General features: G+C 27.7%; 1 protein-coding gene and 1 long non-coding RNA gene across 2 annotated transcripts in view; one reads left to right on the forward strand and one right to left on the reverse strand.

Annotated features, from left to right (window-relative positions):
• LOC126740560 (neuroligin-4, Y-linked) overlaps window positions 1–18,931 on the reverse strand; it is a 405,662-nt gene that overhangs the window by 345,967 nt on the left and 40,764 nt on the right. The gene's annotated exons all lie outside the window — the stretch shown is intronic.
• Window positions 1,391–1,997, forward strand: LOC126740569 (uncharacterized). The gene is made up of 2 exons (XR_007661944.1): window positions 1,391–1,538; window positions 1,596–1,997. It is a non-coding gene; the product is annotated as an uncharacterized LOC126740569 (long non-coding RNA).

Genomic DNA, 18,931 nt, shown 5'->3' on the forward strand with positions numbered 1-18,931 from the left:
TTTCTTTTTTACTTGCTAGACACAATTTTTAAAATGTTTAATTTGTATTTATTATTACAGTTTTTGCAAATATTTTTATTGTTGGCATATTTAGGACGTTTATGAATAAGTTAAACTATTTTTATTTTGGTTGGAATTTGAAATCTTATTTAAATGTTTACTATTAAAGTAAACAACGATTACCATTTTATTTAATAATGAAGTACTTTGATCATTTTAGTGTATGCAAAAAAATATATTGTTGAGAAACTTAGTTGAAATGAACTTTGATGTCAAAAAAATACTCTTATTTATTATAAACTTTTTATCAGCACCCACCTCTACTCGCATTTATTGCCTAGCCTTAAATTGTTTTCAAGATAAACAACAAAGTTAATTTAAATATCACGAAACTTGATCGCGTTTGAAGACCCAAGGAAGATTTAGAAACTCTTGGAAAATTTTACGTTATTTTTGCAGATAAGGTTTAAGAAATAATCTAATATTATTTTAAAAAATCGCTCACAGTAAAGGAAAACAAGTATAAAAGATCTGTAATATTTAAACTACTCGGATTTCCAATAAAATAACTAAAATAAAATAACTAAATTGGGGTCCCAAATAGAGCCCTAGGTAAACTAATAAAAATAGATCTCTAGCTTAAACTATAAAATAAAAGTTAGGGAAAATTAGAGTGTAACAAAGTAAAAGAAAACTCTTCATAAACAATAAAAATGAAGTTTTTATATTGCAAAAATAATTTTGATAAACATATTAAAATCGTGCTTACTTAAGTTATGTTTATTTGAGTATTACTAAGACAAAATTATCTTTGATACTCCATTACACCTTTTTTTTGATTTCTAGTTTCAATACTTATGTTTAAAATATTATATTTTGTATATTTGGACTAATTTTTAACAAGCTCATGAAATTTTTAATAATTTTATATTTACCCTGTATTTTCATGTTAGTTTTATTTTGCTTTCTCTAAATGATTGCTATAATATAAATTTGTTTATTTTTGCTCTTTTATTCTTATTACTTTTTGAAACTTAATTTAATAAAAATATATATACGTAGCTGCAGGTATTCAAGTTATGCATAAAATAAATATCTTTCTTTAACTTTCATACTTTTTCATATTTATTTTAAAAATACTTATTTTACTATTTTAAGAATACATTCTATTATTATAATGAAAAGTAATACTTTTATTTTAAATGTATTTTTTGCAAAAATATAAAAAAATAAGAAAACGGAATTAATTACCGCGTTAACGTCATCACCTTTTACATTAATCTATCAATGCTTTTAAAATAAAAAAGAAAGGTATTAGATAAGCAACTACAATAATTCCTATGAAGTCAACTTTTTTTTAATAAAATTCCCCTAAGCTATAGATAGACAAGGTTAATGAATAAGCAAACATAAATATTCATAAATTATATTTATTTAAAAGCAGGTATTCAATTCGCTCAGTAATATTTTAAGCAACGTGTAAACATCAAAGATGAATAAAATTACTGCAGTTTTCCTAATTTTGCAACTAGTTTTTGGTAAGTAGACATTTTTTTAAAATAATTAAGTACTAACATATTATAAAAATATTTTAGGGTTATTGGCAGAAGACCCATGTGCTGCCATAAAATGTAAAAGCCCTTTTGTTTGCAAAACAGGTACAAATCCGTGCATAGACAAATGTGGAATTAGATCTTGCACCAAAGAAGCTCGTATTGGATGCTATTGTCCGGATGGGTATTGTCGCAGCTGTGACGGAATATGTATTATTAGCAGATAAAAAAATCCTTATCTCAAAAAGTACTTAAATTAGTATATATGATTAAGGCTTTCCAATTCAATTAGTTATTCTTAGGTATTAAATTCGGTCAAGGTGAAATTGTTTAAAAAAAGTGCTATACAACTGGTTCATTTATGTATGTAAAAACATGCAAATGAAAGTAAAATCGTTATAATTAAAATACGTATTTAAAAAGAGAATAAAGTAGGTAAGAAAACATGTTTTTTACTGCCGTGAGTAAAGTACTCACTTTACACACTTCCCAGGGCCTATAATGTTTGACTTTTTACGCACTGCTTCCTGAAAAGTCTTTTTAGGTACTAGTATTTAACGCATAAAAAATAATTTAACGTTTGACTATAATTTTTTAATTTTCTTTTCTTATTCATGGAAATTTGTAAAAAAAGAATCATTTTACACATTTATGACATAAATAACTATTTTATTAATTTTATCAATGTAAGTAAACGACATAAGAATTGATTTTAGCATAAAACTAAGGTTAATTTTCCCCTATATATTTTATATATATCTTATCATTTTCAAGTATAACAAATGGAAGATGAAAAGAGTCCTAAAAGAGGCAGACGGCCCCTAATTTAAAACCCAACTAATTTTATTCGAGCGCTTCATCTAAAAGACAATCGGCCCTTAAAGGGCGCAGCGTTTGACTTTGGAATTTATGCAGGACTAGTAAAATTTGCAATGTAAATGAGACGACATAGAAATGACTGTCGCTGAGCTGATAGCATCGGAGGCTGACCACTCCCATTCGGGGATTTATTGCCAAAAGCTGGGGAATTTGTCATTCGCGTGGTCGGAGGACGGAATTTCAGTTTAAATTTAAAGGGGGGCTTAGGAAATTTTGGGGTATTTCAAGTTCTGAATACAGGTTATTTAACGTGTAAAGGTGCTAATACTAGCAGAAATAACAAATTAAAAAATCAGTATAGATAATATTAAAAATATTGTATCGAAAACAAATTGTTGAAAATTTATATATAAAATGAATAATAATTTGAATGAATATTTATGATTATATTTTAAAAATAATTAATAAATAACTTATTTTTATAAACTCTGCAGTTTGTTGAGTATAATTTTAAACTGTTGCAATAATTAAAATATTATTCCTGCTCTATTGTTTAACGTATTAGTACCGACTTTTTTTTGCTTATTAATTAATTAAAAAGTATAATAATTTTTTTTAATGATATCGTCTGGTTTATTTAATATGTCTTATTTAATATACGGAACCACCCGGGTATTTGGAAAATAAAGAATTTAACTAAATAAAAGCTCTAGAAAAGTCTAGATTTCTATAAAAATTATTTTTTTCGATATAGTAAATTTAATAAGAAATAATGCTAATTAAATGATATTAATAATCAGTATTGCTCAGTATTGCTACCTCTATCATAGATGCAACCACGAAATCGACGAGGCATGTTGTCTATCAAGTTGTTTCTTCTTGGGAAACTGCTGAACTTATTTAAAAACACTAATTGTTCACCTTCTAAGGAGCATTTTCTAGCAAAAATAAAAGAAAATATTAAAGAAATAGTCCACACTTGCAGTGGAGTTCTAGATTAAGGTATAATGAAAATCCCGCAGTTTCCCTCCACTTAATTAATTAACATGATTTGGTTTTTTAAGATTTCTGAAACTGGTATCAGTTATACACCCTAGGGTTTAATTTCATAAACAACCCCCTATTTATTTTTTTTATTTTATCATTTTTAATTTTATTTGTTTACATTACCCCTGTCAAGAACAGAATGTATAATCCTGTTAAATTCACATTCTTTAATAAACAAATAAATAATATAAAATAGATTTTATTCTTGACTCTTAAACAGCTTACATAATTTTGGCTGTAAATCCTATAACTTTTACATACTTATTATTAATTTTAATGCACTTATATTTCATAGGTTGACCAGCATGGAATGAATTTTATTTCATGAATTCTTAGGTTTTTTAGCTACAAAACAAGCTATATAAATAAAATAAGTTTAAATTATAATGAAAAACATTAATAAGGCCTATGTATCTAACGAATCCTATAAATCATGTTTAATTTTGTAAACCTTTTTTGTGAACTGAAATAAATGTTAATCAAATTAATTCAATCAGGGAATCAGAGGTGATGAATATTGATTACAAATGGTTGAGACTAAAGTTTCAGCTACAAGGGGTTGTACAGTACATTTTTTCCTATTTCTTCCATTGCTATGCTCTATAGCCACTTGGTTTTAACATGGTGATATTAAGTCACTTATTTTATGCAGTTACACAATTTTTTTGAATTGTTGTTACTCCTTCTATGTATTAATTGGATTTATTCTAGCAAGAAAAACATATAATTTGATATTATAATATGAACAATATGATACAATTAACTGACTCATTTTGATTAAATACCACCTGCATCCCAGTATTTGATGGTCATTAAGGAACAGTTTGCACTCAAAACTTTCGTTGATCAAGCCGGTATACTATTTGAATAGTAGTTTGTTACGATATACTGCACGTCTTGACCATCTCTTAATTTAATCTTTGGTTAGAGTAGGAGGAATGCTTCAGTTCTGTTTTGACACGACACAGATCTTTTTGTGTATGTATTTAAACATAGACTTTTGTACTCAAGGAACCTCATGAATATACCTCATATATTTTTTAGTGTGCTAAATATATCTTCAAAAAGATAATACTTACATTTACATTATTGTGCTAAAAATTTTTGTGAAGTTTCGACAGAAGGTTAAAAAAAATTTAAAATGTTTATAACAAAATCTGATAGGGCTAGATCTAGAAGGACCGGTGGAGAGAGAGGGTGAAAGAGATATCGAAGATATACAAATACAGGCCAGGCAATTTAAAAGATATTATATATGAAGTTAAACAAGCTTTTAGGTAAGTTTTTTGATTATAACGGAGCTGAATATAAAAGAATTCATTTAAATATATTGTTTCACTACTAGTGTATTTCTGCCTGTCTATAAAGTAAATTTATCATAAATAATTGACCGTTAATTAATATTATAAAAATGATTTTATTTTGACAGCACACAAAATTCTAACGCACTAATGCTATCTCAACTTATGTTACTTCTAATACGTCATGCTTCAAATTTAAGCGTATTATAAAATTTAACTTATAAAAATTTATTATTAATAATTTTATAAATTTTTGTTTCGGATTTTTTTAACTATATTAAGTCATCTACAAGAATATCATGCTTTTAAATTATTATTTTATATGTATTTAAGAATTGGTTATCTTAAAATTCATTTCCCAGATCTATCTGTAAAAAGAATAACAAGTTTTTCTCTTTTTAAAGTAAAAAATTATTTAAAAAAAAACTGTTGCTACCTTTTTTGCTTACTTATTTCTACAGTTACATGGGGAATAGAGACATTGAAAGTTAACTATAAGAGCTTAATCTGCACTTTCGTGAATCAGGTAAAACTTATGAAACACTATTACCATTACAATATACAATTAAAATACACATGTTGCATAAACAGACATCGACTGGGCAAGCATCTTAAAATTTCAAAAGAGCTATTACTATTCCAATTGCTCCTTTCACAGAGCATAAAACTCGCAATTAGCTGTTTTAAATTATTTATAAATTTTATGTCCAAATTAATTCCTATAAACACGAGGATTGAAAGCCTGACCTAATTGCATTTAAATAAAATAATCTTAACAAATAAATTATATTAGATTTAACCTGGCAAAACTGTGACCTAATTTTCCTTAAAAATTTAAAAACAATCCCCTTATGAAGATCACGCGTTTATCTCGCTACGCAATCAACTATTCCCGTAATTAATTCTTCAAACATCTGCCGACATTCCCTTTTCCTTACGCATAAGATTACGGGCGAGAGAAAAGAGCCTAACATTAATTATCTTTTAAATAGAAAGCAGGGCGTGGGGGGGTACGTCGCGCCTTGAAACTCAGTTTCTTGCTGCTAATTCGAAACTCGGTGCGTAAACAATCCGGCTGCGGAAACTTTGCCGCATAGCCAAGTTGTGATAAATTTGCCTCTTGCAGTGACAACTGAATGATTTAGGAATGTGGGTGGGCTGAAAGCACGCACTTTGTTTCCTGTAAATTGGATAATTGTTTTTAGGTCTACTTTAAAATTAATTTTAACTAGTTAAACGGAAAATATTACTATTTTAAATCATGTCAGTAAGAATGTTTCCCAGTAATTTTCTTGAATGTCAGTTCATGAAGGTCAATTTTCCTAAAGACCACTTTCTCGAATTGCAATTAACATGAACAATTTTTTTCTATAACTATTTTATACTCGATCAAAATTTTTCTCAAGTAACTGTTATCCTAAACAGAATTTTTGCATGAATCTCCATTTTCCGAGAAAGAATGTGACATCAATAGAAAAAGGTGTTTTTTCTCAAATAAAAATCGTTGAAATGAAGTACTGAATAACTCAACAGTAAGTAAATTTTATTGCGTTTTATTCGGGAAAGTAACAATTCGAGAATCGGCATTCGGGATAATGGGTGGGAACAGTAACAATTAGGAACATAGTTATGAACACAAACATTATTCGTTGATTTTTTTTACGACTTTGTTCTATGTATTGTTAAATTTAGGTAGAAATTTATGACTCCTAGATAATCAAACTTATTTTCAAGGATTCACTGAACCTGCCAAGTTAAAAGGTACCAAAAGAATCCATTTTTTTGTAAATTTATAGTTTTTCTGTAAATTAGCGTAATTATGGTGAATTTGGCCATCTTTTTCTATTTTTTTTGTAACTTTTTTTTACTTTAAGAGTGTGTGTCCCAAATTTAGACCTCACAGTGTATTAAAAAATTAAGTTTCTGGTTTTGAACGTATAGGAACATACATCTTTCTTATCTACTATTCCTTAACTTATCAACATAAAACTGAATCATAAAAATTAAATAAATAAATGCTCGGAAGAATAAAAACATTTGCTTCTTGGCTTATTGTTGATTCTAGTTTGCCCACAATATCACCTACAATTTAACCCATGTTAAAAATAATTCTACGCCCCTATTATTAATGTGTTTTAATTATAACTAAGGAAACCTAGACTAAGGTAGAGGTGTGTATTGTATAAAAATAAATTTTATATTTTTTTTTATTAATTTTTTTTTTACGGATTTTACATGAATGTGATTTTAATTGTGTTTGTGGTTTTTGTTGGTTTAATTTTTGTATACGTAAAGAACATTTATTTTAATAGTGTTTTTTATGTATTTAAAATTACTTTGTTGCATCTCTGCAATTACTTGAATACATTTCACTATCCTAAAGATGACTTAATATGAGTCGAAACGTCGAGATTTAAGTAAACAGGTTTCTGTTTTATTTCTGACACCACCAAAACCAACCCAATCCAACCTAACCCTCTGCAATATTTTAAACTATATCCCAGTTCATTGGATCGTTTCGCTATTAAAAGACAAATATATAGAATATTTTATTGTATTCAATTTTGTTTTGAATAACTTTAGATTTTCTCTGCGACTTGGCGTCTATTTAAAAAAATCAAATTTAGAGTTCTCCAAAAAACTACAAAGAAAAGATATGACAATTTTAAAATCAATTAAAGACGTGATTCTAAAATGTCACATCTATATGATTCTATTAAGAATTCAAAGTTTTTGCTTTGCAGCATCCTTGATTTTTAAAAAGTATTTGATATGCTTAAATACAATGTTCTTAAAAGAATAGACTATAGGATACGTGCTTTCAGTTACAAGTTACTAAGCAGCTATCTTTCTAACAGAAAATTGTTATTAAACATCAATGACGTTTAAAGTTGGTTTTGACTTAAATCATTTATTGATAATAAGTATATATTAATTATTTATATATTTTGTAGTGAAATTTTGGATTATCAAAAAGTATCAGACCCTGCCCTGTCATTGAGAAATATTTCAAATAAGAGCTTTAAGATTGCAAAGTAAGATCTAATTGCTAATCTTGAATATGACGAATTGGGATTTATAATTATTGTAAGCTCAACTTGCACCCTTCAAAAAAAGTCCCTATTTTCGACTTTAAGGTAAACTCACCAAAGGTCTAAACAGCTGATTACTGTAAATTCAATGTCAACTTTGAGGTCCCTAAAACTAATAAAAAATCCTAAAACTTTTTTCTGATAAAATTTCTCCAATATATTAAAAGAGGTAGATAGATTGAAAGGGTACAATTTACAAAACCAATAAACGCAAAGCCTCAATCTTAAAAACACACGTGTAGTTAGTAGATTGTATGTGTGTATGATGGTCTTTTACCATTCCTGCATTCCTTCCTCATTGTAACCTATAATTTATTTCATTATTTAAAATTTAAAAAAAATTAGATGCTCTTAACAAGTCCAGTGTGACATTTTAGACCAGACTCTCAACAGATGATAATGTGATGCCAGCAAAAGAAACTATCCATCTTTTAAAATAATAAATATCTACTATTTGTTGCTAAATCTTACAAGGATTACTAAATATGGGACTTCTCGATATCAATTAAAATAAAAAAATTCACAAGACCTAACTGAGTACTTAAAACTGACTTTAGACAGTGACTTAAAATAAGCCCTTCATAGAAGTTAACCTAAAATGAGGGAGCTTATTTCAAAACTCAGATAACTTAATGAAGGTTTTTAATATTAATAAATTTAATTTCAATTATCACTAGGATTAATTTTAGGAGGATTTTATTTTATTTTTACTTTCTCGATACTCAATTACAGCATACAACTATCACTAGATGGTTAGTACCTACGAAACTTGAAATAATGAATAACGGTTAATTAATCATTACAGCATGATTGACACTATGAAATTAAAGCTTTTGATGTATTCACTGAATTAAAAAAAAAAAGTAAGGAATTAAAATACCAAATCTTTTCATTAAACTTATTACACTTCATTAAACTTACACTATTGGCAAAATTAATACTTTCTTGTGATATTTCTCCTTCCCTAAGGTTTAACTATTTCCAAAAATTTCAAATTTTAGTTTTAATTTCTAATAGGTTTATTTTAATATTAGCGGTTAGTACTTTTGGGTATACTACGTGTTTTGTTTTTGTTTCTTAATTACCATAAAATTAAACCCAATTTAAATTAGCTCTAGGAAATAGTATTAAAACCAAAATCTATAAGAGTATGCGTATCTTATAGATAATTTTTTATGAAGATTTGATCTTTTTATTTTCCTATTATAACTCAGCTTCAACATGGAGCACAACTCGATAAGTAAAAAATAACATTAAATGAAATAGTTTTGTTATTGTTTTAAATTTTTTGCCCTCGTTTCTGGATTACGATTGTTTATATCACGAGTGTTATATTATTGATTCTTTAAATATTCTATATAGTAATTTATAACAACTAAGCACTATTTTACGAACCGTAAATAAGCAAACAAATTAACCAATTTAATAATAAGGAACCACTTAAAAATTTTATAATCCATAAAATAGTGAAACTGATAAATTTAAGAGCTGCCATTCCGATTCACATCCCTCTCACGTAACCCCATAGTTTTACGACCGAATTAAACAACTTTAAATAGAGAGTATCTCAAGAAAATATTAAAAGAATAATTAAATTCGCTACGAGTACTTCATTCGCAGCATCCGCTCGTGTTTTACTGCACCTTAAAATGCCCTTCTAGAGACTAATCGCCGTTTTAAGTATAATTTCTTTGTTAGTTTGGACGGTTTAATTTGTAATTGAGTCGGTGTCGGCTCGAAGGGAGTGCATTTTAAAGTTGCTGGGAGTAAACTTTGGAAATTCTTAAGAATAAACTTATTACGCTGAATTAAGACCGCACATTTATTACAAAAGTGATAATGCATATCTTGCATTCATTGCAATAAGTAGTAATATCTTTCCGTTAAGCAAGTAATTCAATTACAGGAAATACAGAAGAGTTCCTAAATATCAAAAAAAAATTAAAGTTGTGACAAAAGAAAAAAAACAAATAACCCTATATAAAAAATAGCATATATCTAAATTAATAAATATTACAATAAATAATGGAAAGAAGAAAATATCTTAATAGAAATTCTTTTTCAAGTATAGTGTCTAATAAGATAGATCCTATCTATAGAGAGCTTAACTTCAAATTGAAACCGTATTACATAGGTAGGTACATTGTAAGTGCTTAATATTGTTATTAGTTATAAATTTTAAAAATAAAAGAATCTAGTTGGCATATTAATAATATTTTGTATAAAATTTAGCCAAAAAATTGATGCTAGTTTATGTCTTCTTGTTTGCAAATAATTAATTTCAAATTTGTTAAGTAGTTCAGAATAATAAAGTCCTGTAAATAAATACGATCTTCTTTATACGCCGTGTACTTTAAAAACTTCCGTTAAACCGTTTTAAGTTATCTGCTATTATTTTCATAAACTAGTGTCCAAATTAGACATCTTTGGACTCACAAATCTGAACTATAGAAATTTGATTGTGCGAGTATTTAAAAAGCACAATTACAAATAATAAATCCTAAGTATTTAGAGGTGACTGAGACAACACTATTATAATAAACTAACCTATCAACATTTTGGTAAAAAGTGATTGATTTCAAAATCTGTGATTTCAGTATATCTTATCAAAGAGTATTTATCTCCAGGGCAGTTAAATAGAATTAAATTTTTCTTTGGACAAAAGGAAACGATACATCATTTAAAATTATTTAAATAATGTTTTTCTAATAATATATTTTTATAGTGTAAAAATATTTTTTCCAGTTTTTGTTTTAGTATTGTAGCAGAAGTAAAAGTATGAGATTTCGATTTCGATAGATACCTATATATAAAATATTTGAGTTTACTTTAAATTTTATTTTTGGATAAATTTTATACATTTTTTTAAATTTTTATTATAACCAAAGCATTAAAAAAAAGAATGAAAAAAGAATAATAATTAAAAAGTGATATTTTAAAGAATTTCCTTTATTAAGTAGAAATAAGTATTTAAGCAATCATTGGTATATTTCTGACCAAATAGTTAAAAATTATCAATAGAGCAACAAATAGTTTAAATCAAAACTATATTTTTTTCTGCAAATGTACCCAATTTAAAATGTTATGCATAACCTAAATGGACCTGATAATTCTTTTAATATTTTATTTCTTAGAAGTTGTCTATGCGATAGCTTCAGCAATTATTTGAATTAATGCTTATAATTCTGTTTGACTTGAGTTAAACATTTTTATTAATTTGTTATAACTTCAGATATCTTGCATTTTTAGTAAATATTAGGAAGTTGCTGTTAAAGATGCCTGGTGTTTTAGAGATTATTGGAAAGTTAGATATAATTAAGCTAATATTCAACTATCTATCTTTCTAATTTACTATCTATTTAATAAGAATTAATATAAAAAACTTTATTGTTTCTTGATTGATTTAAAATTGCAAAAATCATACCGATACATATAGAGTTATCTACAATGAACCCTTGAAATTGTCGGTAAATTTGTTCCAATTTTGGTAAAATCTTCAAGAACTTTCTGAAGAGTAAAACAGAAGATAATATAAATTATAATTTTTCTGTCATTCAAATATTTTGTTTTTGTGTCTGCGTTACAAAACTAAATATACTTTTATGAGATTTGAATAAAAAGAATAAAAAAATAATTACCTTAATGAGGTAAAAAGAACTAAAATTTTGACCTAATTCAAAATAAGTTTTGCATAACCTAAATGGATCTGATATCGGTTTTGTTATTTTATTTCTTAGGGGTTATCTATGTAATAGCTTTATCGTTCATTATATACACCAAATATTTAAATTATTGCTTATTTTCGTTGGATCTGAATTACAACATTTTACCAATTTATTATAAATTCAGATATATTGCATTTCAAGTAAATGTTAAGTTGTTGCTGATGGCTTTTAAAAAATTATACTTATGTTTTCAAGATTTTTATAATAAAAGATAGATTTTATTCACAAAAAAATATGAATTTAATAAATATAGGAAACTTGTTTATTGATCCTTAATGAAATTGATTAACTTAGCAATCAGAAAGGGGTTCCCACGATTGTCTTTTATATTGACAAATAAAAAAGTCAGAATTCTTGATAAAATCTTTAAGACCTTACTAAACAGTCGAATTCATACTGAATTATATATTAAATTGATATGTTTACATTGATTACATAATTTATTTAGCAGATTTTATTATTTATAACTGATTTTTAATGAGTTCATACTGGCTTGATAAATTGATATTTAAATGATAATACCTATTATTTAATAGTATTGCTTTTGCGGTCCTTTTCTCCACGGTTTTTTTTCTTTGTCAATGCCTTGCCATAATACTTGTTTTTTGTTTAAATAAGTTTGTGTTAAGATTATTCCACGTACGTGTTTACGTCGACGCAATTGTTTTTTATAATCGCGGAGTAATATCCTTTACCACAAATTGTAATTCATAGAGCAAAATATTTATATACATTATGTTCACTATGTATACTATGTATGACTTTGTTAGCTAAACTGAGCTGATACTTAAATAAAAGTCAACAAATTTCCTTAGAGCAAGTGCACAAACTTGACTCCGTAAACAAAATACATAGACAACGCAATCTTGGCAATTGAATGCCAAACCCCAATATATAAACTCCTATCCTTACCGTTTACATTTTCTATTGTCTTCTAAGGTATCCGATCGAAGATACGAACCAGAAAATTTAAATATTTATTCAAAATATTAGAAATCGATAAAAGTGCCGCCAGCTGGGTCTCCTTCTCGATTGATTTTACCTCAACAGCAAGCGAATTTCTAAACTTTCGAACGGCAATAAAAATAAATCTAAGACGACTTAAAGATTCCCTCCTTCGTAAATGGCCGGGCATCTTTAACGGCTGCTTCATTAAATCGTCATCTTGCACGGAGGGAAAAACAAACATTTCCCGCACTTAAGGACCGCAGAAAAAATGACTGTCTGCGGACAAAAACAGCCTTAATGGCATCGCAGTGAGAAACACAACAATTTGAGTCTGGTTTTGTGTTTCAAGCTGAGCGAGTGAGGTGGGAAAATTGAGAATTGGATAGAGAGAGGGATGTAAGATATGTTTTAGGGTAGTTTTTTGGGCCAAAGCGATTCTGTTTTTGGGGTTGTTTAGTGGTGATTTTTCTAAGAAAATGGGTCATATATTAGAGTTTATATGTTCTTTTTTTTACAAGCGATAGGCTCCTGAAGAGCTCGCGAACCAGAAAATAAAAAAGTTCTTTGTTGTTTTAAACCGTCTTGCCAGAAAATTCGAACATAAAAAATACTACTTAATCTGATTGATTTAAGTTTGATAATAAATTCTCTTTACTAAGCTCTCTCAAGTAATAAATAAAGTAAAGAAAAGCCCTAGGGATAACTCTCCGGAGACGCCAAAATAATAAAACAAAGAAAAATAATAAGATCCCAAAAAAGATTTGAGATAAGAGAGGTTTAATCCGTGAGAAATTCCTCATCTGTCCCCAGCCCGAAGGGTTCTTTCGGATTTGATTTCGCTTTTGGAAATCAAAAATTATCAGAATTTCCGGAAAAAAGTTGTCGAGGAAAAATTGAAGTTATCCAAAAGGTGCACGCCCCTTATCTTCGACTCTACTTTAATGAGGAAACTTTAGCGGCTCTGTTTGACAAAACTAGTTTCAGTTTTGAGTTTCCTAATACTCGCGGCAGTTTATAAAGTTTTACTGAGCGGGAGCGAGTTTATGTACTATTATTATCGCGAAACATATTATATATTCTGGTATGTATGCGAATTAGGAAGTTGTAATGCCTTGTCTTGCTAAGTTGTGGAGCTTCTTTCTTGTGTCAGCCAGGTTTCAAGTAATTTTATACAGCTTAGTTTTGATTAGGTAAAGCTTCTCGGAAGTAGGAAAATACAAGATAACAAGGAAATTTAAATTTTCTTAAGTTAAAAATTCATTTGAGAAATTATTTTAATTTTAATTAAAAAAAAAGAATTATATAATGAATTTTTATTTATTGTATTTATCTGTAAGTAGAAAGAAAGAAATTTGCTGGTATTTTCATATATTTAGACCGTGTGAATTTTTGCACATTGGACTTGCTACTGTCCAGGGTATATTGTGTAGAAACTGTCCAGAGTATATAAGTGTTGAAAACTTTGTACACTGTAGGAGAAGGTACTACTGATCCTTATGAAGCACAATTCTAAGAGATATTTCTTACGTCTTTGGGTTCTGGAATTGCCTGATGCGGAATATCTCCGCTTCAATAAAACTAACTTCTTTATTAGGCTTTCTTTAGAGGGCTTGGTCTCAAGAGGCCTGGCTTATGATTTTTAATTATCTGATGGTCACAAAATAAACGTACAGCCTATGAAATGTAATTTTATAATTAGAAGTGTTATGAAATTTATCTATTTAAAAAACCCTTTTTAAATGGCATAAAATAGATACATACATATTCATTTATATATTTTATTAAGAAAATATTTATTTTCTGATTTTCTCAGATAACAAGTAAATTTTCTCATATTTTCTTTAAAAGAACGCTGTGCATTTAAATGTCCTCTTATCCTTAATTTACAACTTTTCTCCATCTTTTCCACGTATTCTAAATCGCATTTTCCGGTTCGGTCTATAAAGATCCTTTCTTCCAAACTACAGCAATTTAGTTCCGAGTATGTGAAAAAATGCTTTTTATATTACCAGCAAAGCTATAAAAAGTCTTCCAAAGATGACTCTGACAAATAGAAAAAGATCTTACGAACTTATACTTTATTTTTTATTAAAGCGTCTATATTTAACTCTATCTGAATGTATAAAAATTTTTTCACCGGCTATAAGGATTTAAATAAAAATAGCAACTGTATTTAAAAAAACTAATAAATTTAAAAAAATATATAAATACAATAAAACCAAAATAATCATTTATCTAGAATGTATCTTAAAACCTTAACTTATAAAAACAACATAACTAGGAATTAGGTTTAGATATCTCCGGAGATTAGATTATTCCTATCTAGGTAATGTAGCATACATTATGCATAACTTAAATGGATATGGTATTATATTTACTAATTAAAACAGTATAAGAAATAAAGTTATGTTCGTAAGCAAGTTTTTTCTTGAGAGGATCTATTTTTTTAATGTTTACCCCACCAAGTAATACATTACATTGCACATATTTTAATTACCATATACATCATTTCTACAGAGTTGTTATATTTTAAAGTTTTTGTAAAAGTTAAAATGCTAAAACGTAACAAATAAATTGTTTTGAAATAACTAAAAAAAATTTTGTTTTCAAACTTCTTATAGTATCTGTTTTTAAAAAGCTGCCAAGTTTGCAAGAAAATAGAAAGCAAGTCATATAATTTACATAAAATAAGTTATAATTTTTATATAAAATAAAAATTAAACATCCTCTTTTGAAGTCTTTTAATTATCGTAAGTTAATGAAAAAAAACTAAATGGTAGTACTTGTGTTTTTTTTTAATTTAACTTAACAGCTTTTTTTAACTTTTAATGCAAAATTAATAAGTAGGAAAAATGCAAATTGGAAAAACTATCATACAGATTAAGAGAACCAGAACCATCGTAATTTTGTTATAGGGTGAGTGAACTGTTAAATTTTAAATGGCACTACCCCATTAAGTAGTATTTATATGCTTAAGAAATATTTCTCAAACAAATTCTTTAGAATCGAGTAATGGAAAAAAAATATTTTATTGAAAGTGTATTTTATTTAACGAGATGTTTAAAATCCATTTAGTTTTACTATAAGCAAAAGTATAACCTATTTTTAACTTCTGTTCTAATAGTCCTAAACAAATCATGGAATAGATTTGAATTCTCTTACAATGGGTTATCAAAAACCTTCTGCTCCAGTAGATTGTGTTTTACATACAACAGTTTATAAGTGACCAAGTAAAAAAGTCAAGGGCTATTAGATAAGGAGGTCACGACGACCATTCTATTAAACTACTTTAACTGGTCCACTGAATTAGAAAAAAGTCATTAACTTATAGACGAACAGACAGAATAAAGTGTGACGGTGCAACATCTTGTTGTAAATATAATGAGTTTTTATCTATATTTCTGTTGCCACTAGAACAAATTCTTCGATAATAAGGGGCTGAATAATGATTTCTAATATATTCAAACAAATAATTTATTTGCTATCGTGTTTGCTCACAATAAATATTGGCTCGACAACAGTCTCACTTAATGGTCCTGCCCACACTTTTATATTTTGAGTTACGATGTGTGTCTTTTCCTAACACAATGTAATTTTTTTTCACTCCAGTTATCTCTTGCTTGTTCACGGATGATTTTAAAAGAAGTGCATTCGTTACTGAAACAAATATTTTCCAGCTACGTTTTTGTTATTCTATCGTAAAATTGGTTTCTCTTGTCAGGATGATTTTTATGCAACTCTTGACGCATTTGTATTTTGTATGAATGAAAATAACTCCTAATTTTAAATATTTGACGAATAGCTTCTTGGTAAATAACTATTAAGGCTAAACTAGTGCCGTTATATCAAGTACTCTTCTTTAAACCCTTTTCCGACTTATCACTCATCCTGTTTGATTAAAAGCAAATTATGAATTATCTTAGCCAAACTGTAAACCATGTCTGATTAAAAAGTTATATACAAAGTGTTATATCGGTTGATGTTCTTGATTTGACGGTTTTTGACTTTTTAGAGTAATGTAACTCAAAAGACACCATGGTAATTTTTCTACCTATTGATGAAATATTTTGCGTTTCGATTTTTTATTTTATAACAAATTACATTTAAATATTTGAAAATATATTTATGTATAAATAACATTTTAATTGGATTTAGTGTGAGTGATATAGAGATTTCTAAATAATTTTTTTTTTTATAAAACTGGTATCTTAATAAACATGTTAATTTCAGAGAGCAATAAAAGTATTATAAATGCTAGAGACAACGGATTTTTTTTTAACGGCTTGTTTTGTGTCTTGTGTTATTTGAGAAAATGTTTATTATCTATATTATTACTATTCAATAAGACCTTTAATTTAAAATAAGATAAAGGACATTGTCTGGTTTAAAATTTGATAGTTGCAGTTAGGTACAAATCACTAAGAGGTGATTTACGCAAATGCAAGAATATGGTACTTCTGGGTCCCCAACCTTTAAAAGAGTTATTGCAATCGCATTCTATTTTTAGAGCATTTCTATAGTGCTGCATTTACTTTTAAAATGAATACCCTATAATGACTTCTCACGAGCCTTATGTATCGGTTATATGATCATGAGTTAATCCTTTGTCACCTTTTTCTCAATATTGCGAAAATTTGAATTAACCTTATTATATGGGTATGGTAAATTCTGTTTAATCGTAAGTATATTACATATTAAAATTTCATGTTTTTTAATTGTTTATTTCCCTTTTTTTAAGAGCTCTTAATGCTAAAATAGTTGAAAGGAATTTTTTTTTTCATTATTTAGATAATATTATAATCTCAGCAAAAAAAAATTTTAATATGCGTTCCTAATGACATATTTACATAAATATCGATCAGCTTTTATTTAAAGAGTTTTTAATAACGATCAGTACAAATACTTACCTTTCAAACTTAAAACTCTTAATTAAAAGCAAACAAAAAAAAATCTTTTTTGGAAAAAAACAAAATAATCCTATTCGTCATGGATAAATCATGTTTGTCATCCCCCTCGGACTAATACAGATGAATCGACGCGTTCAAAAAAAAATACCACTCCCAAAAACCTGTCTTGACTGTAACCCGCGTTGCTGTTCTTATTTACGACGTCTGTAATACCTTCAAGTTTGAGCCGATATGTTACGAGGAAAGATTCCCGGGGGATTTTCGGGGCGATCCCTTCACGCATCTCGGTTAACAAGGATCACGAGCTACGGAATACATGGACGATTTTATTGTTGCCATACGGATGAGCTTAGGGAAATGAAAAAAATCTTTGAATCCGGCTTTGCCGTTGCCCTTTTCGACTTGTGTGATTGATTAGGGGTCGATGGGATAATACTGCTTTTGCTTACGGTACGAAGCTCACAAACTGTGCAAAGCTGAGTAAAAAAGAATTTAAAAAAGATTTTTTTAAATAAATTTTAGGAGATTTTTGTAAAATAAAGTGTTTAAATAGTGCATAACTTAAATGGATTTGCTATTATTGTTATTGTTTATGTAATTTTTCACAAAAACTCTTTATTATTCTTTTAGAATTTTCGTATTTTTTTTCGTCCGAAAGGTGGCTTAATACCAATGAAAAAAATTAATAAATTAAAGTATATTTTATTTTATAGAAACTTTTTGATTATAAATTATTTGAATTTCTTAAGTTGAATTAAATTAAATTCAAGGGAGAGTGGGTAGTCAAAGGAGCTGTTGTACATATGGATTCCCTAATAGATCCATCGTGCTTCTTATAATACTAAAATCTAGTAAGACTCTCTGGTCTGAGAAATTTTAAGTCGCTGGGTAAAGTAAGTATTATCCACATATTTGAATTAAGTGCGCGTGTTAATATGCGTCTCTTTCCTAATCCAACATTAATGGTAGTCTGGGTTTTCCGCAACACGTAGAGCGTATTAAGTACCAGTGTCCATTAAAAAGATCTGTCACTAGCTGAATATAGATAAGACAGACTAGAGCCCATGTACCTTTTTATTGAAGATATTCTTCTGTCTAAATGTTAATGATTTTTCCAATCATGACAGGTTAGTTCATAACGATCTTTAAGGATTCTTGCGACTCAGATCGGTTTATGTGCCTAAAAGTGCGTAAAAAGTTTTTTTAAATTTTTTATCTCATGTCAAGCTTGAATAACATTCTAAATCATTATAAAATTATAATTTTCTGACATTGCGTAATTAATAACACCGCTAACGACCTAAGTAATAACCACCATGTTATTGACAAAGCTATTTAAAGGGCCAAACTATTCTTACAATGTAAAGGTGGACACTTTAAACAATTATTGTAAACATTTTCACAGAAGTATTTTTAATTTTTTTTGTTGAATAAAATTATTTTTTGAGATTATATATATATAAATATGATAAATTTCTACAGATTTGACAGATCATTTCATAGCGACCGTTAAAGATCCTTGGGACTCAGATCGGTTTA

Source organism: Anthonomus grandis, chromosome 9 (genome assembly GCF_022605725.1).
Source record: "Anthonomus grandis grandis chromosome 9, icAntGran1.3, whole genome shotgun sequence".
Taxonomy (NCBI): domain Eukaryota; kingdom Metazoa; phylum Arthropoda; class Insecta; order Coleoptera; family Curculionidae; genus Anthonomus; species Anthonomus grandis.